The 21501-nt window shown below is 44.7% G+C and overlaps 1 protein-coding gene across 25 annotated transcripts in view; it reads left to right on the forward strand.

Moving 5' to 3' along the window:
- ZBTB38 (zinc finger and BTB domain containing 38) overlaps window positions 1-21501 on the forward strand; it is a 141435-nt gene that overhangs the window by 84489 nt on the left and 35445 nt on the right. For 14 of the 25 annotated variants that reach the window (XR_002337478.1, XM_021068346.1, XM_021068345.1 and 11 more), the window contains one exon: window positions 8487-8591. The gene's annotated coding sequence lies outside the window, so the exon portion shown is untranslated. Of the gene's footprint in view, window positions 1-4413; window positions 6768-6930; window positions 7070-7119; window positions 7241-7323; window positions 7695-8486; window positions 9150-14616; window positions 15262-21501 lie in introns of those variants that run through there. The other 11 variants (XM_021068355.1, XM_013982075.2, XM_021068359.1 and 8 more) reach the window with 10 other exon arrangements.

The raw sequence follows: 21501 nt of genomic DNA on the forward strand, positions 1-21501 counted from the left end.
CCCACATTGGCTGTTATGAAGAGCCTGCACATGGCATCCCTGAGGGTGATTTATCCCAGAATCTCGTGAAGTCTTTATCCCAAGGGCTCTATTCTATAAGCTGAGGATGCCAGAGAGCCACCCCGCACCCATCACTTGACTAGATCTGGATTAAACTTAAAATGAGAGACATGTGTTGTGACCAAATGCTTTTGGTTTTCCACAAAGCTCAGACTGGAGATAAACCCCAAATACCTGTTTTAAGCTGCAGATTTTAGAAAATTTGCCCAAAGTTGTGCCGTCCACAGCAAGTGCACTGCTCTGCTTTCAGAGCCACCAAGGACTGTCCACCCTTGCTGTCTACCTGCGCATTCAGGCCCTGGCCTGAATGCCCTTTAAACCATCCCCACTGAATATTCCAATTGTTTGGATTCCTTGGTCGAGTACCGAGTGCTGCCACCCTCCTCCTCTTAATTGGCTCTTACAGGAATGGGAACCACAGACCTCAGTTGCTGTGTGAAACTTAGACCCATTTTATTCTGTCCTCGAGTGAACTGTGGCCCAGAGAAGTTGTGACTTCTCCAAGTCACCCAGAGAATTAAGTGGCCATACCTAACTGCTAGTCCAGTGCTCTCTCTGCTAAATCAAGAGGCCTTTAGGTCATATGGGAAGCCCAGTCCTAAACCAGAGGTTGGCAAACTTTTTCTGTAAAGGGCCAGATGGTAAATATTTTAGGCTTTGTGGATCGAGGTAAATTGAGGATATTATGTACGTTCCCATCGTGGCTCAGTGGAAACAAATCTGACTGGTATCCATGAGGTTGCGGGTTCGATCCCTGGCCTCACTCAGTGGGTTAAGGATCTGGCATTGCTGTGAGCTGTGATGTAGGTTGAGGACACGGCTCAGATCTGGCATGGCTGTGGCTGTGGTGTAGGCTGGTGATTATAGCTCCAATTCAACCCCTAGCCTGGGAACCTCCATATGCCACAGGTGCGGCCCTAAAAAAAAAAAATTATGTAGGTATTCACATAACAACAAAGAAAACAAATTGCCACAAACTTTTTATTGATGAAATTTAAAATATAATAATATATAATATTAAGTGTAATAGTTGTATAATATGTATGTGTGTGTGTGTATACACTGTATAGATACAGAAGTGAATGACTGTGGCGTGTCCCAATAAAATTTCACTTATGGACAATGAAATTTGAATTTCATGTAATTTTCATGTCATGAAATACTATTTTCCTTTTGATTTTTTTCAATCATTTAAAAATGTCAGAACCCTCCTCAGATTTAAGATTATACAAAAACAGATGGCAGACCAAATTTGGCCTGTGGGCCATAGTTTGTGAACCCATTTTCTAAGTCAAAAGCTGCAAACAGGAGGCCTGTTGGTCAGTTCAACTCACATATGTGCTTTAACTTCTTTTTTATTTATTTAACTTCTAACAGTAATTTTAATTGAATCTTTTGCCAATTTTTTGTTTTCTAATTTTTAATTGTATTACCTTTTTTTACTTCCCATTATAAAAGTTATATATATTCACTGTGAAATAATTTGAAATGTTAACATTTTGGCCTGCATTCTTGCAGTCTTTTATCTATGCCTGGTGAATTTTTTTAATAAGAAAAAGATAATTTTTTTTTTATATTAGGGCCACACCCAAGGCATATGGAGGTCCCCATGCTAGGGGTCCAATCGAAGCTACAGCTGCCAGCCTACACCGCAGCCACAGCAACACCAGATCCGAGCTGTGTCTGTGACCTACACCACAGCTCACAACAGTGCTAGATCCTTAACCCACTGAGCGAGGTCAGGGGTTGAACCAGCAACCTCATGGTTCCTAGTCAGATTCATTTCCACTGCACCACAACGGAAACTCTGAGATAATATTTTTTGGACAATTTTATATCTTCTTTTAGTTAATATAATATAAGTATTTTATATCACTTTAAAGTCTTTCATTATCATAATCTTTAAAAAATTTATTATGAAAATCTTAAACATGCATACAATGTGGAAAAACTAGTTTAATGAACTTGTGTGTGGTCATTGCCCAGCTCAACAATTCTGAATGGCTAGCCAATCTTGTCTCATGTAAATCCTCTCCTGTATTATTTTAAAGCAAATCCCAGATCATATAATTTTATCTCTCAATATTTTAGTATAATTCTCTAAATACAAGATACTTAGAGAAAACACTTTATCTTAGGAAATAAATGCTCAAGTATTAAGGTGTAAGAGAGAATGATATTTGCAACTTACAAATGGTTCAAGAAAAAAATAGAATGATATGTGGAGTGTGTATAGGTACTATTCTTGCAACTCTTCTAGAATGTTGAAATAGTTCTAAATAAAAAGTTTAAAAAATATGGAATACTAAAAAAACATTTTTTTTTAAATGTGGGAGTTCCGTGGTGGCTCAGCAGGTTAAGGATCTGACATTGTCACTGCTATGGCTCAGGTTGATGCTGTGGTGAGGCCAGAACTTCCATATACCACAGGAGCAGCCAGGAAAAAAAAAAAAAAAAAAAAGTGTAAGAAAAAAATAACCACAGTATCATTATCACACCAACAAATAACAATAATTCTTGAATAACATTAAATATAATAGTCAGCAATTTGTCCAGTTAGGTCATAAAAAAAAAAAAAACTTGTTTGTTTAAAACAAAATTCCAAATAAGGTCCATACAGGGCAATTAATATTCCTTAAATTTCATTTACTCTCTAGGTTTCTTTCCTCTACTTTTTTTTTTTTTCTGTCTTTTTAGGGCTGCACCACCAGTATATGAAGTTCCCAGGCTGGGGGTCAAATCAGAGCTACAGCTGCTGGCCTATATCACGGCTCATGGCAATGCCAATCCTTAACCCACTGAGTGAGGCCAGGGATCAAGCCCACATCCTCATGGTACTAGTCAGGTTACTATTGAACCATGACAGGAACTCTTCTCCTCCTTCTTTCATCTTTGTTATTGCTATAAACATTTTTTGGGAATTCCCATTGTGGCGCAGCAGAAATGAATCCGACTAGAAACCCTGAGGTTGCGGGTTTGATCCTTGGCCTCGCTAGTGGGTTAAGCATCTGGCGTTGCTGTGAGCTGTGGTGTAGGTCACAGACGCAGCTCAGATTTGGAGTTGCAGTGGCGTAGGCTGGCAGTTGTAGCTCCAATTAGACCCCTAGCCTGGGAACCTCCTTATGTCACTGGTGCGGCCCTAAAAAGACAAAAAAAAATAAAATAAAAATTGTTGATGAGGAATTCCCTTATGGTTCAGTGGGTTAAGGATCTGTCATTGTCACAGCAGCAGTTTGGGTCACTGCTGTGGTGCAGGTTTGTTCTCCGGTCCAGGAACTTCCACATACCATGTGTGTGGCCACAAAACATTTTTTGGTTGAAGAAACAGTTTGTTTGACCCATAGAGCTTCCCACAATCAGAAACCTGAGACTGCATTCCCTGATGCTCTTTTACATGTTCCTCTCAGAGATTTTACATAAATTGGTAGTTACCGTTAGAGACTTCATCAGATACAGACCCCCCCACCCGTTTTTAAGTAGTCAATATTTCACTTTTTTATATAAAAATCCTGATTTGGGCTTTATTGGAAAATTCTGCCGATCTGACATTCCTGCCTGGCCACTGTTGGTCTGGGTCTGGATAGTGACCATCCCCATTCCCCATTTCAGTGGGACATGAATGATCCTGTAGGCCCCTGTTCCTACCACTTCCAGCCTGGCTCCAGGGGTGGGAGGCTGCCACCCTCTTCCTGCACACGGCCTCTGCAGAGGCTATGGTAGACTTCTCAACACAACGTCACAAGAGGCCCTTCAGGAATGTGGTGGAAATTAGAGACAATGGTTTGGACAGGGACTTTCTTAAAGTGCTTGAAGGGAAAGAGATAAGCAGCTGTATAAGAGGAAGCCAAGTGGTAGAATTTGGTGAGTGCCCAGGATGAGGAAAGGGAGAAGTAAAACAAATTAAGAGTGAGTGCAGCAAGGATGGGAGACAAATGAGTTATAGATTCCTAAGCCATGGTGGGAAACAAAGGAAGCAAGTGGGTTTAAAAGAGACCAACTGTAGATTTTTAATGTATTATGATAATATTGAAACCTTAAAAAAGAGAAAGAAAGGGGGGGGCAATAAATGTTAAATTGGCCAAGAGTCCTCAATCAGAAAGCTCAAGCAGGCAGTTGTAACATAACAGAAGTCACATGGGAATTAAATGAAATGAGGTAGAAAACAAGGGAAACCTCCTAGAAGAGGGCCGCTAGAAAAGGGTTCAGGAGTTCCCATTGTGGCTCAGTAGGTTAAGAACCCGACACAGTGTCCATGAGGATGCGGATTTGATCCCTGGCCTCTCTCAGTGGGTTAAAGATCCTGCGTTGCAAGCTGCAAAGTAGGTCGAAGATGCGGCTCAGATCCAGTGTTGCTGTGGCTGTGGTGTAGGCTGGCAGCTGTAGCTCCAATTCGACCCCTGGCCTGGGAACCTCTGTATACCACAGGTGATGCCTTTAAAGAAAAAAAAGGAGCCATGTTGTAGAGATGTTGAAGAACTCATAGAAATTTAGGAGGAGAGAATCTTGAAAGTCTTAGGATTTTTTTCCCCTTGTTTGCAAATGCACTGAAATGAAAAGTAATAGAAGGATATAAAAAAATGATCACATTTGGTTGTTTTGAAAGGAATAAACCTTTACAGAAAAGAATAAAATTATGACAAGTTGGGACGTTCTTGGAAATTTCCAGATAGTTCCCCATACTCAGAAGAATGATTAAGAGAGAAAATCTGTGACTGGTTATGAGGAAGGGTGGAAAATTTTGAAGGACAGGCTGATTATGTAAGTTTTAGGCTGTGGTGTTTAAAACTGTTGCCGTGATATTTTAGTTATTTATAACAATTTGGGGGAAATCTACTCCCTTCTAGAGAAACATTTGGCCCATAATGAGAAAGAAATGCCACTGTTTGTGAATTCCCAAGTGGATGTAAGGAGCCATTCACTTGCTAAGCTTCTTATGAAAGCCAGAGCCGATTTCACCCTTAACAAGCTGTTGACAGCGTCTGATCAAGGTACCACCTGGAACATGTTAGCAGGACAGAAAGTGGACTGTGGAGTCAGACCTGTATTTAAATCTCTTTATGTCATTCACCATGTGACCCTGGCAGCTTACCCACGGAAAATCCCTAATGTATAAAATTTGCTTTACACATGGGTACTATGATTCTTACTGCTTGGATGGTAGGAACTTAGAGCTCTGAATACTTGACCTCCAGCACCAACGGCCATAATGTAGCTGCTTCACATGTATTATCCCATTTAATTATCACAAAACCCCACAAGGTAAGCGTAATATTAAAACCAGCCCCATTTTGCAGATGAGCAATCCATCTGAGGTTCAGGAAGGCTAAGTAAGTTGCCTAAAGTCACAGAGTGACTTTGTACGTGACAAAGCTGGGCTTTAACCCAGGCAGGCAGAATCCAAAGGCCAAATTACCTGGCTCGGCTAACTCCCACCCTCCAATCGCAGGGCAGCACAGCGCTCAGTGCCTCATACTGGCACTTCCCAACCTGAGCTTCCTAATCCATGTGCCTTACTTTTCTTGGAGGTCTCTGAATGATTTTCCCATTTCCCCAAAGCCTCAGTGGAAACACATACACTTGCAATCAGATCACAAGTTTCTTTAGTTTGGAATCCATGATTAACAACAGGTTCCCTCAAGTTTTGTAGAAGCTCTGATTGGCAATTACTATACAAAAACATTGCAGGGTTGTTTTTTAAGAAGATGAATCATTAGTTAATAAATGCAATTTAGTGAAATAGCGCTTTCTGAACGTGGCCCACGGAGAGAGAATAAAGGGTTCTTGGCTTTGAGGTTGGGAACTGCTAGTGTACTTGTATGTGCATGTTTGCCCAACCTATGAACCTTCAAAACCCTGTTTTTACTTTTAAATGACATGATGCTTTAATTTGACTTTAAGTCAATATAGTTCTCCTTGATTATTAAAATGTTTTTACCAGCTTTGTGACATTGGAATCTATCCATCAGAATGATCACTATCTCAAAACATGGTCAGAACTGGGATGCAGAATTGAAACGCTGTATTCCAAGTTAAGACGGAATGGACGTCAAGCAAAGAACAGACATCTTTTTAAGTTGTAAGCTGGGAATGGATCTTTTCAAAATAAAATTTTAAAATAAGACTCATGCTACCCAAACCCAGGAAACGTAGATTTAAAAAAGAAAAAAGAAAAAGCAAACAAAACGTGTATATTAGAACGCTAAGCTGTTAGGTCCTCCACAAGGCAAGTTTGTGGCAGGCCTCAGTAAATACTTTTTCAATGAGCAGTCCCTGAATCTTGGACGAAAGATCCTAGCAGGCAGTCGGCGCCCTTTATTTAAGGAAGAGAACTGGGTCTTTTGCGTGAACTAGCTTTTCTTTTTTTAAAGCACGATAGGGAAATCAATCTAAGCCCTTCCTGTCAGCCGTGGGAAAGGCCAGGTGATACTCGGTTCTTGAGAATTTAAGTTAAAATTGCACTTGACTTTCTCTGAAAACTGCCCCTCTCAAAGGTGCAGGAGTTGATGCTGTCTAAGATCTGGATCCAGAACTCAGGGTCCCTTACGCGGACTCAGGCCTGGTTCTGACAGCGACGAGACTGTGGCCGTAGACCCTTAACTGGGTTGTCCTTGTTGTGAACAGCGCTCTCCTCCGAGAAGAGTGAGGCGGAGGCTGCTGCTTCCATGGTGGCGTCTGGGGCCGTCGTGAGTACCCCCCACCGCACCCAGGTAGAGTCTGGGGTGCCGCGGGGCCGAAATGCGTTCCCTCGCCCCGGCCCCGCCGCTGTCCTCGCGAGGCCGCGTGTAGGCGCTTCGGTACCCCAGCTCCCGGCGCGCGGCCGAGGCCGGGGAGCCCTCTTCCCCGCCGGACAGCGTCCCCGACCCCGCGCCGGGGGCGGGCCGGGCCGGCCGCGCCGAGCAGCCGGCGTCCATTTTCTGGGCGGTGCTGCGCGGCGCCGCGGCCTGACTCCCGGGTCCGGAAGCGCTATGGACCCCCGGGGATCGCGCTCGCGGGGCAACGGCCGAGCCCTGTAAGTGCCTTCGCAGGGGCAGTGTGCGGGGCGGGTGGGCGAGGCGCGGCCGGCCCGACCCCTCCTCTCCGAGGAGGGAGCCCCGAAGCTCGGCCGGGGAGCGCTCTCGCAGGGTTGGGAGCTCCGCGGACGACGGAGAGCCGAGCTGCTGCGGGCACCGAATGCTCTCAGGTGCCTGGACACCCGGGCCCAGGGGAGGGGGTTCCGCCGCGGAGTCGGGCACGTTGCGTCGCCGCAAGTGGCTGTGTTGGAGGGTGACGGGGGGGCAGGGGACAGATGCGCACCCAAGGGGCTGGGGACGTGATGGGCTCCGGTCCAGCAGACTAGGGGACTGCGCTAACAGTCTCATCTCCCCTCCTCCGGACTGCGGCTTGGACCCAGGTCCCGACCCATCGGAAACTTGAGGATTTACTTGAACATCAAGGCCCTGGAATTGAATGGGTCGTGCAAAGGCAGGGCCCTGCCCCCAGGGGTTTGCAATCTCAGCCTCCAACTTCTGCAGTAGTTAGGTCTCTGTTGGTACAACACGACCGCCCGCTGTTAGCCACTTCTTTGCAAGGTATATCATAAATCACCTGAGATTTTAGTTTGTCCGCGGTGCCACTTTATAACTCTTCTGCTATAGGTAAGTGACCGATTCCATTCTGGACTCTGGCCCAACTTGAGTATCTCTTCTAAGGATCCATTATGGATGATACGTATTGTGGTGCCTTATACATATTTTAAAGGTTAAATCCTTTTCTCCTGTTTATGAAGCTCAGCTACTGGGTCAGGTTCTTATGGTTAAAAAGCATAGGAGGATTAAGTCCGCTGTTTCAGAGAAGCTTCTAGTGAAGTACTATCTCTGAGTGCGGTATTTTTCCAACAAGAATAGACCCATTAGAAGATTGTGAAATCAGTTTAGTGAGTTACTACCGGATTCTTTTTTGAGATATAGAATATGTAATGCAATATACAAAAAAGTAGAATAGACTAGAAAATGAAGAGTGCATTGCACATAATAAGAGTAAACATCGTTTTCAGATTTGGGGGTTTCAGTTTATATAATACGATTTTAGAAACGATGGGTCCTTGTCAAAAAGTTTTTAAACCCTGACTTAACATGTTAATAACCCAGGATTTGGAATCATTGAACCTGCGTTTAAGTCGCAGGTCTTAAACCAGCTCTGTGACCTTGAACAGATTCTGTGACCTTTCAGAGCCTCTTTTTGTAGAGCTGTCAAGTGGGGGTAAATGTCTATAGCTGTAAATGTCTCCCACATTATGAAGACTGTATGAGGTCACATATGCTAATCACTTCGCCCAGGGCTCTACTTACAGTAGATGTTCGGAACACACACTCATTGCAGTCACTTTTGTTGCTGATACATGCAATCCTGGCAGCTAGTCATGGGACGCTGTTTTTTCTTCTTTTTAGGTCTCAATATGAAGGAGATGGAGAACTCAGAACCAAGGATTTCCAAGTGATTTCTTCCAAAGCACGAGAAACTAACTCTGTTAAGGCCGATCTGTTCTAACTGAGGTAACTGAATTTGCATCTCTCCATACTCTACATGAAACAGGAAATGGTTTTTCTGAGGGACTGAATGACGCTCAAGGGGCTTATGATTTGGGCCAGCCAGCAATCCACCAGGTTTGGGGATTACAAAGCGACATTGACATTTAAGCGAGCTGTTATTAAGGAGACCTGATGTATGAGGCGCCTGTGATGAAGGGGTAACTAAGGGAACACGGCTTCAAGCCAACTGGTTTCTCCTTCCAGTTCTGCCAGTGACTGTCGTGGGAGCTTCTGTAAGTCCCTTCTTCAGGTCGGAAGGACCCACAGTCGTCACTGAGGGCCAGAGAGTTTAAATGACTCTTCAGGGAGACCCAGTGGGCTGGGTAGGGGCAGGACTGGAGCTTGCATCCCGATTGCTCACCCACACAGCCAGCTTCTGGGCCTGCTTCAGGCTGAGCGTGGTGCCAGGTGCTGAGGATACAAGAGTGAAGAGCCCGCCCCCAGGACATATGAAGTTCGCACAGACAAGTGCTGACAGCCCAGCATGCTGACTCTCCCTTTGAGGCGTATACAGTGCCCCAGGTAGTGATTATAACAACTACTGTTTATTAAGCAGTTGTGTGTGTGTGTGTATGTGCATGCATGTGTACGGCAGTGTGTTCAGGACTTTAAATGCTGTCTTTTTCTTACTCCTTACAACACCCCTGTGAAGTAAGGAGGAATAGATGTGAAGGATTGAAATGTGAAAATGCAAGCAAGTCATGGAGGGCTTTGCATCCCAGACCATATTTATGATGCACTTTTGTATGCAAATCAGTGTTAGGACCACAAAGTTCAGGGGAAAGTGCTTGTCCTCCAGAAGCTTATAATCTTAATTCCAAAGAAGCACAGTCAGGTGGGCAGTGCCTGACATTCAGCCCTCTCTCCTTCACCTGCTTCTCCAGCTGCCAGAGCGGGATCTGTCATGCAAGAGACCAGATTAATGGATGTATCCCAGTTCTGGCCCCTTAATGCAGTTTTTCATTTTTTTTTCAAATTGAACATACATTTCCATCCATTTATGAAAACTTATGCTTTCAATTTATAAATAATAGTAAACCCTTCTCTGAATTCACTTGTTTATTTGTTCATTCAGCAGATGTTTATTGAGCTTCTACAAGGTACTTATTTGGGGATTTAAATCTTAAGACCAAACATTTTCCTGTGTTTTCACAGTTGTGATAATGGTCATGTTCAGTCTCTTAGCAAGGAATTAGTGAAAATTCAACTATTAGAAAAATTCAACTACTGGAATTTTTTTTCTGTTAACATGCTAGACTATCAGCTCTGAGGATGTTGGAGATTGACCCATTAATGGGATTCCAACTGGATAAATAGGAAACTTTTAAACTCTTAAAATTTTCAGAAAGGAGTTTTTTTAAGTTCTGATTTTGCTGTTACTGTCACATTTATAGCGAAGCCTTTTATTTGTACAGTTACAGAGAGAGAAAAAAGCAGTTTGGCAAGGGGGCTTTCTTTTTTTTTTCTTTTTTTCTTTTTTTTTTTGCTTTTTAGGGCTGCACACGCAGCATATGGAGGTTCCCAGGCTAGGGGTCTAATCAGAGCTGCAGCTGCTGGCCACAGCCACAGCCATAGCCAAGCCAAATCCAAGCCACTGCAACCTATACCACAGCTCATGGCAACACCGGATCCTTAACTCACTGAGTGAGGCCAGGTATCAAACCCGAAACCTCATGGTTCCTAGTTGGATTTGTTTGAGCTGCACCACGACAGGAACTCCAAGGGGGCTTTCTTTGACTTGAAATACTCTCCTCTTATTTTTTTTTTATTAATTTATTTATTTATCTCTCCTCTTTTAGCTTGTAAGCCACACAGGGCTCTGAGTGTTCAAAGGGTAAAGTATTGGCGATAGCTCCAGTCATTGCATTAAGTAACAGAAGTCAGATTGTAAGCCTTGAATGCTGCTTGTAATGAATTTAAGCTCCAGATGGAACAAAGGAGATGCTGAGAATGAATGGGCTTTGCAAACTTTTCTATCAATGTTACAGAAAATACTTCTGAGTACCTGCTCTGCGATCAGAAGGAAAGGCCAGGCAGAAACCCGAGACAAGGAGACCAGTTAGAAGGAAACCACAGTCCACCAAGGAAAAGACGGGATGGGAGGGACTTGGGAAAGGCCAGAAAGGGGTGATAGCAGTGAAATGGGAAAGGAGCGGATACAAAGGAAAGAACTGACATAATCTGACATCCTAGTAGAGAAGAAACAGCTAAAGCTGACACCGAGATTTCCAAAGCAGTGGTACCCAGGAAGGTAACTTGGAAAGAAGTGAGGGGCTGCACTGAGAGGTGCTGAGTTTGAAGTGTTGAGGTATGGTGTCCCAGACAGTTTCCTGGGCCAGGGATCCAACTGCCACAGCAGTGACCCAAGCTGGCCCAGTTTCCTAGGGCTTTGCACCCAGGAAGGGAGTCACTGGGATGTAAGAAGCAGCCAAGAGGTGAGAGAAGAGATTTTCCAGTGAGAGGTGACAGGGAGGCAAGGATTGAGGATGGAACCTTATGAAGAAAGACCCAGGGAGGACCTGGAGAGAAGTCTGGCAAGAGAGTGAGGAAGAGCACGAGCCTAGTGCCCACCACCCCAAGGGAGAAGAAGGGGGTTTCCAGAAGTTCCCGGAGTTCCCGTGATGGCACAGTGGAAATGAATCCAACTAGTATCCATGATGATGCAGGTTCAATCCCTGGCCTTGCTCAGTGGGTCAAGGATCCAGTGTTGCTGTGAGCTGTGGGGTAGGTGGCAGATGTGGCTCAGATGGCATTGCTATGGCTGTGGCCTAGGCCAGAGCCACAGTTCCGATTCAACCCCCAGACCTGGGAACTTCCATATGCTGTGGGCGAGGCCCTAAAAAGCAAAAAAAGAAGAAGAAGGGGACTTCCCAGATGAAGGAGCCTGCAGTGTCAGGAGCAAGAGGGGGAGAGTTGAGGTCCGGGTCAGCCATTGCATTGACAAGTGCTATACCACGTATTTGTTGGTGTTTTCCTTTGTAAGGTATTATGACTTGCAAAATGAATAGCATGTCATTTCATTTGCAAAAATTTAGCTTTATTCTGTTGTCAACAGACTGACCAAAGAAAATCTTTTGATAGAAAGTTCTTTAAAAACTGCATTTCTGTTAATGCAAAGATTTCTAACAGTAATTAAATTTTTATTTTGCCTTGTACCATACATATGGCTGTTGTATGACATGAAAGAGAGTATATGTGTGTGTGTTTTCATGGGCATATGAGCTTAGTACAATGGAATGAGAAGGCTGGGATCAGATAAATCTAGTTTCACAACCTAGCTGGGCCATTTTCCAGGGTTGTGACTTCAGAAAAGTTTCTCTCTAAGCCTAACTTTTTCCAACCATAACTCAAGTAGGATTATTTTGAAGACTGAGTAATGTATAATTTGGTCAAGATCTATACCATAGTAGGCAATTAATAAATGCTGTTTCCCTTCCCCTTATAACTTTTTTTTAGGTATATATATTTTTGCATAATGTTCATCTATACACAAAACCTTCTCTTTATGACTTATTTTAATGTGTTAATTTTGTCATTTTGTCATGGAAAGCACATCCCTCCCATGATAGCTAACGTCTCCTGTGAGAGTTCAAGTGATTTGCAATTTGGTGTGGATAAGAAACCATCTGGGGGAGTTCCCTTGTGGTGCAACAGGTTAAGGATCTGGTGTTGTCACTGCCGCAGCTCGGGTCACTGCTATGGCAGTTGGATCCCTGGCCCAGGAAATTCCACATGCCATAAGAATAGCCAAAAAAAAAAAAAGAATCAACCTGGAGAATTTATTAAAATGTAGATTTTCAGGTCCCTGGCACAGAGATTTGAATTCAGTACATCTAAGGCAGGACCCCTAAGAATTTTCATTTTAAACAAGCACTGCTGTGATGAAGATTAACAAATGCCAGTTTCTAGGAAGCGGAGGAAAGGGGTAAACCTGAGACTTGATAAGCTGATTTCAAATCCAGTTGCTATTAGAGGTGTGCTTGTGCCCCAAAGTTTTATGTTTGCATTATTCATGTTTGGGGATGATAGTAATAAGATAAAAACAAATGGATCCCAGATAGTCAAGGAACAGTGGTCTTACCATTCCTCACCATTGCTGTCTGCATTGTGTCTACAGCAGGGTGGGTGACACAGCCCCCAAATCAGCATGTTTTCCTGTGGAGTAAATGGTGACACCCTGTCCCTGTGTCCAGAATTTGCAAAACCATTGTAGCTTTAGGTGTTGTTACCAATAATATACATTTTTTTTTACCTTTTTTATTTATATTTTTGTCTTTTCTAGGGCCGCACCTGCGGTACATAGAGTTTCCCAGGCTAGGGGTCGAATCAGAGCTACAGCTGCCAGCCTACGCCACAGCCACAGCAACTCGGGATCCGAACCATGTCTGCGACCTACAGCACAGCTCACAGCAATGCCAGATCCTTAACCCACTGAGCAAGGCCAGGGATTGAACCCGCAACCTCATGGTTCCTAGTCGAATTCGTTAACTCCTAAGCCACGACGGGAACTCCATCCAATAATATATTTAATGGCAGTAACAGTGCATAGTCATACCATTAAAATATTTTGATGCATTTGTCTTTCGGACTCTGTGTCTTCAGTGGATAAACATCCGTGTCATTGTATTTCCCTTGTTTTCCGAATCTTGGACTTGGATTTTTAGGCTAGTTCACGTTGTTCATTTACCCCAACCTCATTTTATAGACAAGAGAATAACTTATCCTTTTCCCCCCTCCTAGTCCCAGCTCTCTTCTCTGCTTATTCACGGAAAAGAACTGAAATGTCTCTAATGTTTGGTGTTAAGCTATGTATGAAGAATATAAAATATATTTGACTTGTGTATATTAAATTGCACTTTATGGCCCCCTGTATATAATTTTAAAAATCAGATGACTTAACAGGCAGATGTTTATTAAAACTATACTGAGTCATTTTGTAACATTGTTGGTATTCCGCTGACAGTTTGCTTCTTTGGAACAGGATTGCCAGTGGCCTGGAGCCTGGCCTAGAAGCAGGGTTTCTCTGTTTATACCCAACAGCCCCCGGGGGAGGAGAAGACAGAATTGGCTATCATGGAGTCCCTTCTATACCTTGGGTGCATTATATCAGCCTTCTGACTAGAACTGCCAAATAAACTGGTGTGATGGAAACTGAGGCAAAGAGGTTCAGTACTGAGGCTGATGTTGGAGAAATGAGATTTTTACCCCCTGGGCTCTTATCTGACTGTCAATTCCAGCTTCCCCTCTCCACACCCCACGTTGTTTCCCCAGCCACGTGTTGAGGGCATGAAGTAGATCCTTGTTTCTGATTGTGGCTTAGAAACCCGTCCCTGATGTTACTGTAACATCAGAATTTTTGACAAGAAGCAAATAGGGAGAGGTAACGTGCAAACTTAAGTTTGTTCAACAGATATCAACTATCTGTTGAACAGGTATCAGATCAGGACTCCGCCCTCATGGGGCCTCCCAATCTTTCTCACCTATTCTTATCTACCATCCACATGCTGCGGCAAGCTTTTCTAAAAGTGAAAAACACCAATGGATTTCTGCACTGATAAGATTAAAGATTTTGACTTGCCCTAGCTATCACTGTCCCTGTGGGGGGGGGGGCTAGATGTTCCCAGAGTCGCCCTGTCACTTTGAAAGTTTAAAACAGGTGTTGCCGCTGTGGCTTATGGCTCAGCGGTTAACAAACCTGACTAGCACCCATGAGGATGCAGGTTCTATCCCTGGCCTTGCTAGGTGGATTAAGGACCTGGCATTGCTGTGAGCTGTGTTACAGGATCCTGTGTTGCTGTGGCTCTGGTGTAGGCCAGCGGCTACAGCTCTGATATGCCACAGGTGCTGCCCTAAAAAGCAAAAAAAAAAAAAAAAAAAAGTTTAAAACAGGTGCTTAGGGGGTGTCCAGAGGTGTTTAGTGTTTGTTGATTACTCTCTGAGGCCCTGAGGAAGTTTATACGGGGCGAGGGGAAAACACCAGAGTTGGCGGGGGGCGGGGAGGGGGGCGGCAAGGTCAAAAACACCACAGTGTAAGAGACAGAACTGAAGGCCTGGGACTTGTTCCCGTGACCCCCTGTACAACCTTGGGAAAGAAGGGCATGTAACTTTGCTGGCTTGATTTCTTTACCTGTAACCAGAGCAGGTTTGGCTCAATGATGGCAAAAGTTCCTTCCAGCTTCAGGGTGCAGTCATTCTGTTTCCTCTCTAGCAGAAAAGCAGAGGTGCTGAGATAGGCAAATGGTAACTCTGAGGTCCGCCAGAGGTCCCAACTGCAGAGCTCCCTGTGACTGTCCTCAGAGAGGTACCAGTACTGGGCCCTGCCTTTGCTCCACACACTTTGGAGGAAAGTGCATGGATGTTAAGGGTGGGAGAGACTGCTTTGGAGGAAGTAAGGCTTCCTACTGGCTGGAAATCAATCAAAAGGTGACAGAATAGGAGGTAGGGAATGATATTTTTAAATTTTATGGCTAGAAAGAACCTTAGACATAAACTAGCCCAACCTCTTCACATTCCAGATAAGGGAACGGAAGTGCAGGGAAGTCATAGGATTTGCTCAGGGTCACATAGCTAGTGGCAAACTGGGAACAGAAGCCAGCGTCCCCGTGCTGTTCCAGTACGTTCTCTGCAGAAGCAGGTAGGTCCCGTCCTAAAAGCACATGAGCAGGAGAGCAGGATATGGCTGTCGGCAAGCAAAGCCTGAAGAGGTACTAGAACTGTTCTGTTAGGGAGAGCAGCCCACAGGGCCTGCTGGGCCTGTAGCAGCCACTGCTAGAAGGATAGTGCAAGGCAAACGTCCATCCTACCAAAGCCCGTGGAGTCTTGTGAAGTAAGGTAGCCAAGAAGATTTCTTTTTAAACCGGGAGAGACAGGAGGCTATTTCCTATTTTTTAAAGCATTTTCCCTCTCTTATTGAAATGAGAATGGCAAAGGTCTACAATAATTTAGACTTGAGAGGAAGGAAGCATTTTCTCAGGGAGTAAGAAGAGGAAGACTCGGCTCGAGCACCCCTAGTTGCGGGCCATTCCTGTGCGCGTGTCTATCACAAGGTGCCTTGTTGTCATGGGAGATCCAGTGGCTCTTCAAGTGCTAGAGGGACATCCTGGGGTTATTTCGGCAACCCCTGAAGGCCGGCTTTGTGCAAGGTGAGAGAGGTGGGAGCTACCACTTCCTGCCTTGTGAGTTGGATATCATTTCTAGGTCCCCGTGCTGTTTGTGTTCTTTTCGGGTGTTAGAACAACTTCTGATCCCTTGCAGAGTTGATTACCAGTAGATAAGAAGCCCACCGACTCAGTAAAAACAAAGCTGCATTTATTGTCTTGCCAGGCAAGAGAGACTGGAGTTCAGAATCAGTCTCCCCAAACGTATATGCATTTTCATGTAAGCATGGAGATTGCTGACTCGCTTTAGTAGAAGGCTGATTCACTTCTAGACCAAAGTGAGGATTTTTCTGTTTTCAAAAGCTACTCGGCCTTCTGGTCTGTTTCTGCTGGGAAACCTATTTATTCGGGTCTTGTGATCTCTGACTCGAACTCAGGTCACAGGGTGCAAGATGCTCATCGGGGGAGGAAGCAGCCAGTCATACCTGCATCCCAGGTGCCTGTGACTACGTCCTGTTGTGTGTTCTGCTCTTCCCTTGGACGAGTGCACATTCTACTTTTGCTTTAAAACAGGAAGGGGCGGGAGGACCCCTTTGAGAAAGCAGAGGGCACAGAGGTAGACGGAAAAAGGGATGACGTGGCTGTGAAATGAAGCCCCGAATGGGGTTTTGCTCATACATTAGAGAACCGGCCTACCCCGGGTGCTGTGCTAAATCAGGTTTAAAAAAAAAAAAAAAAGTCTGACCTTTAAATTTTTTCCTGTCAAGGTCTAACAGTTCTGGAGTTTCTTTAGCCACTATATCCTATGTTGACTTTTTTGTGCAGCAGCATTTAAATTACCTGGGAGAACATTTTTTTTTCTTATGTGAATAGACACTACGAAGTGAATTCTTACCTCGTTTTGTTGTTTAATAGTCTTACTATTTGTTTTTGTCTTTTTTTTTTTCAGTTTTGACATTTTTCAGGAAATCACTCCAAAGCTTTGTGCCGTGTTCGAATGATCTATTTTAAGACCTTCTTTTCTATTTGATGATAGGCATTTCTGATAAGATGATTTGCGCGTCTCTCTATTTTAGGAAATCCTTTTTCGAGGTCTTTTTCATTTCTTTCTTTGAGGAAGCTTAAACAGGAGCCTTACCTCCAATCCTGGCATCCACCTTACATTCAAAATGACCTATTTTCCACCCCCCATGAGGTCCCCTGGCTCAGGGAGAGTAATAAAAGTCGGGTGATTAGTCCTCTTGGTGTTCAGCAAACAAATACTTTGGAGGCCATGATTTGTGTTACTGGTCGGAAAGAAAGGTTCTATCTGTCTCTAGACAGTGACTCTTGTGACAGGTAAGTGCCTTGTGTTCCCAGAAGGTCCCCTGAGTGCCTTGTTTGTTGTGTTCAGGTTTTCTGCAGCCCGGTGGCGGTGGCCATTTTCTGTGAGTTTGAATCCCTGGGTTAAACTCCTCCCCCTGTGGCGTCTATGAGCATTTGTTTTCTAAAATGAAAGCACAGGCAGAAACTCGAGCTGTTCTACAGAACAGCCTGTTCTTCAGACTTTTTTTTTTTAAGATCAGTGTATTTAAAGCATAATTTTTCTAAACAGGCTGTTGGGGGGTTTTATCTGTGTGGGTTTGGGTTTGTTTGGGGACTCTTACTTTTTTTGAAGGGCAGGCAACACATTTATTGATGTTATTGCTCTCTGTTCCCCTCATCCCCAGGTAACTTCACTCTAAAACAGGTGAGCAGGGCACCTGTTGGATGCATCCTGCCAGAAACCTTCATTTAGTTTTAATCAAATTTCTTTCAGGGTGAAATTGGCAAAGGCTAAAGGGAACTGAGTACCTATAGTATTCCTCCCTCTCCCAGCCCAACAGTTCTCCCCAGTCAGTTTCTTTTGTTTAAACCGTCTTCATCCCTTTGTGTGTCTGGCTAGAGTTTCTGTAGCATGTCCATGGTGTAGAAAAGCCTCTGTGCTCCTGGTCATGCGTACGCCAGTCAGTGGGCTTGCTTTGACAGCTTGGCAGGTTTTGCATCTCCCGAGCCCTAGGAAGAGGTGACGGTTTCACAATCCCGTGCTGCCTCAGAGATCTGTGCTGCCATGCCTGGCCTCCGTCCAGAGATTGCAGTGTTGCCAGCGGTGGCTTCAAGCTGGAAAAATGGGAGGTGGAAGAGAAATGATGGAAAACATGGGAGGAGGGATTGTGGAAAACAGAGGAGAAGGAAATGTGTGTGCAAGGAAAGTATGTGCAGGGACTCAAGTAAATATCCGAGAGCCCAGGTCGTAAAAATGATCTCCGTACATTGGCATTTTGTGTGTGCATCCAGGTGGGGGGGCCACCGCAAACGGGGGGCTGTCAGTTGATGGTGGGGAGGAGATGTGGCAGAACAAGCCAAGGGCATCAGCAGCTTTTCTCCAGGATGTGCCCACCAGCATGACAGATGCTTAGACCAAGGGGATCAACTCTCTCCTCCCATTGCCACCCCAGTGTTCATTGAGTGGGATTTGCTTCCTCGGGTTGACTCCCATTGTTCTGCTGAGTACTTCTCTAAGATGCCCCAAGGACCCTTGTGATCTTGCTGGATATATTTTATTGTGTTGACTCCATTGTCTGATATCCGGGCTCTCTTTCTGTGATCTAGTTTTTAGAATTGTTTTTTGTATGACGCAGTAATGGAGGGTGATACCCATTCCGAATACTCTGACCCGGTAAGGAGCTATGTGTTCTCAGCAGTTACTGCTTCCCTCATTGTATCACATGGTAGTGATGCGTATGGAACTCTTTGTAGATGGAGAGCTAGGTACCTCTGAGAGTGTGAGTCTGATTGGGTGGGGGCCTGATTAAGAGTCATCATCTCCTTCTTGCAGCTTGAACACACTGCATCATTAAAACTACTTTGAAGCAAAGTGAAACGTTGGCTATCTGCCACTTCCTCAGGACTCATATAGTAGGACATTTTCCACATGGAAATGAACTGGAGGGATCCTGAAGAAATGTTATATGACCTGGATATATTCCATGTTAAAGCTTCTTAGCACCTCTTCTTCTTCATTAAGATGGGACACTTTGGTAGTTTTGAAAGCTTGAATATTGGTATTTCACCATTTAAAGTTTAGAAGGGTGGGCGTTCCTGTGGTGGCTAAGTTCCTGTGGTACTTCAGAATCCGACTAGAGTCGTGAGGATGTGGGTTCAATCCCTGGCCTTGCTCAGCGGTTTAAGGCTCTGGCATTGCCTCAAGCTGTGGTGTAGGTCACAGATGTGGGTCAGATCCTGCATTGCTGTGACTGTGGCATAGCCTGGCAGCTGAAGCTCTGATTCAACTCCTAGCCCAGGAACTTCCATATGCCACAGGTAGAGCTGTAAAAATAAATAAGTACATTTTAGGAGGACATTGCAGTTACAGAGGTTGAAATGTTAGAGGCTTAAGAGATCTCTCCATATGCCATTATAGATTAAGGTCTAAAATTCAGATCCATACAGGAACAGGATGGTAATATGAATGTTCAGTGTGGGCTTGGTATAGGAAGATGGAATGGTTAGATCATGGCAAAATGGAGGGTATTAAAACTTTTTAAAATACTGTGGGGCTTAATGAAACAGGCCTGCAGGCCGCATTCAGCCTCTGGACTGCTGCTTTGCATAGCAGTTGTAAAGCAACAACATCTGACTCAATCCACCAGGCTGGATTTCCTCAGTGGCAACCTGCCCAGTCTTTTCCTGCAAAGCATTGGGCTTGAAGCGCTCCAAGACCCAGCCCAAGAAAAACTCACGGCCACTGAACCTTCTCCATGTCACAGCAAATAAAGGAGCTACTTTGAATGCGAAGTGTGTCCATCTCATACAGGCAAAGTGATCTGTTAGTAGACTCAGCAGCCGTCCACAGTTTGTATGGCCAAGGACATGGGGGAGGCGTTGGGCAGAGCAGCCTTGATTAAGCTGCCCAATGCTTAGTGGGCCCATCCCAGGACAAAACAGGAAGGACCCACCAAAGGAAGCCCCTCCTTATCCAGGCATGTCACTCCCAAAGCAGCTGAATGGAGGCCTGCCTGCAGAGGCCAACCTGGATGGTGTGGGGGGCCGTGGAGTGACAGCAGAGGACAGCAGGCTTATTTTGATATACCTGGTCTATGTTATTGACCTGCTTGGCCCAAGGATGCGTTCTGAAATATCAGGCAGTTAGCGCCTTCCTAATTGGTCCTAGACGGGGACAGTGTGACAATTGTGCTCTCTATTGACGCTCAATTGACCTGCACATCCTAGAATTTATAATGCCTTCCCTTTTTCTAAACATCTTTTAATCACTCTCATTTTCATCAGCTCTTTTTGGTGCTCAGTGAGTCATAATGTCTGCGAAACACTTAGCACAGGGCCTGGCATGTAGAAAGTGCTCAGAAAATATTAATTTTTATTGTCATTGACGTCATCATCATAACCATTTTAATGATTGTCATTTCCCCAGAAGACAGCACACCTTTGGTTTCCTTAAACCTGGTCGTGTACCTCCACCATCTCCACTCTGACATAAATAAAGACGGACCACACATATGTAACCAACTGTGTCAAGAAATGCACCTAACAGGATCCCCAGCTCACTCCTGCATGTTAATGTTTGGGAAGCACTGCTCTAGGTGCTGTGGTGAAAAACAGAGACCAACTCGCATAGAGATTGGTCTTCGTAGATATTCTAGCTCGGCAGTGCTGTGAGATAGTCGTGGGGTGGAAGCTGGGGAGGGGTGTGCTTTTTACATTCTACTGTAGGGATGGAAGATGGGGTGTTTTGACCACACTAAGAATCTGATTCTGAAGGCTCTTGTCCCCAGGCTGTGACTTTAACCCTAAGTACCTGATTCTCCCTCCATGCTCTGCCTCCACTCCCCCCCATCTCCACATTGACCATCTGGCCATGCAAACCCTGTTGCCAAAAAGGGAAATTCATGTGAGAGGACTGACAATCTTTTTGTGTCAGGGAGCCGACACAAATGGTAATGATGTAGAACTTTAAAAGTAGAACATGTGGTGTTCCTGTCATGGTACAGCGGAAACGAATCTGACTAGGAACCATAAGGTTGTGGGTTCAATCCCTGGCCTTGCTCAGTGGGTTAAGGATCCGGCATTGCCGTGAGCTGTGGTAGTCACAGACGAGGCTCAGATCAGGCGTTGCTATGGCTGTGGCGTAGGCCAGCAGCTGTAGCTCCGATTAGACCCCTAGCCTGGGAACCTCCATATGCCACAGGAGCGGCCCTAAATAGAAAAAAAGAAAAAATAAGAGTAGAACATGTATCATTGTAAAAATGAGGGCACTCCATGATTTTGGGGCCCTGGTAGATGATGAGAAGGGAGGTATTGCTGAACCTTCTTGAATGTTGGTGACAGAGAGTATTCCCTGGTCCTAAGGAACATTTTGAAAAATAGAAATAACCAATCCTGTGCTGCCATGGTGACTCATTATTTGGACTGGACAGTCATGAGGAGAAAATGGCCGCAGTATCTTAGAGATGAACACCTAGCTTCATATCAAATTCATTTAGTTTAGAAAGTAAATTAACTAAAAGCCTTTTCAGCCATTCAAGCTCCCGCCTGTATTTTGAGGGTAATTCGGTCTGGCATTTTGCTAGTTTGTGATTGTGATGATTTTTTTCTGTTCCGTGTAGTATTTGCAGATGAACACTTGATGGCCTGGGGTCGTTAGGGCTGCACATGACTTGGAAATAGAGCTCTATGCTTAGTAGAAACTGCAATGGCTCTCTCTCCTGCTTTCTTCCACCTCTTCCTACCACTGTTGGGGA

This window comes from Sus scrofa, chromosome 13, assembly GCF_000003025.6.
Source record: "Sus scrofa isolate TJ Tabasco breed Duroc chromosome 13, Sscrofa11.1, whole genome shotgun sequence".
Taxonomy (NCBI): domain Eukaryota; kingdom Metazoa; phylum Chordata; class Mammalia; order Artiodactyla; family Suidae; genus Sus; species Sus scrofa.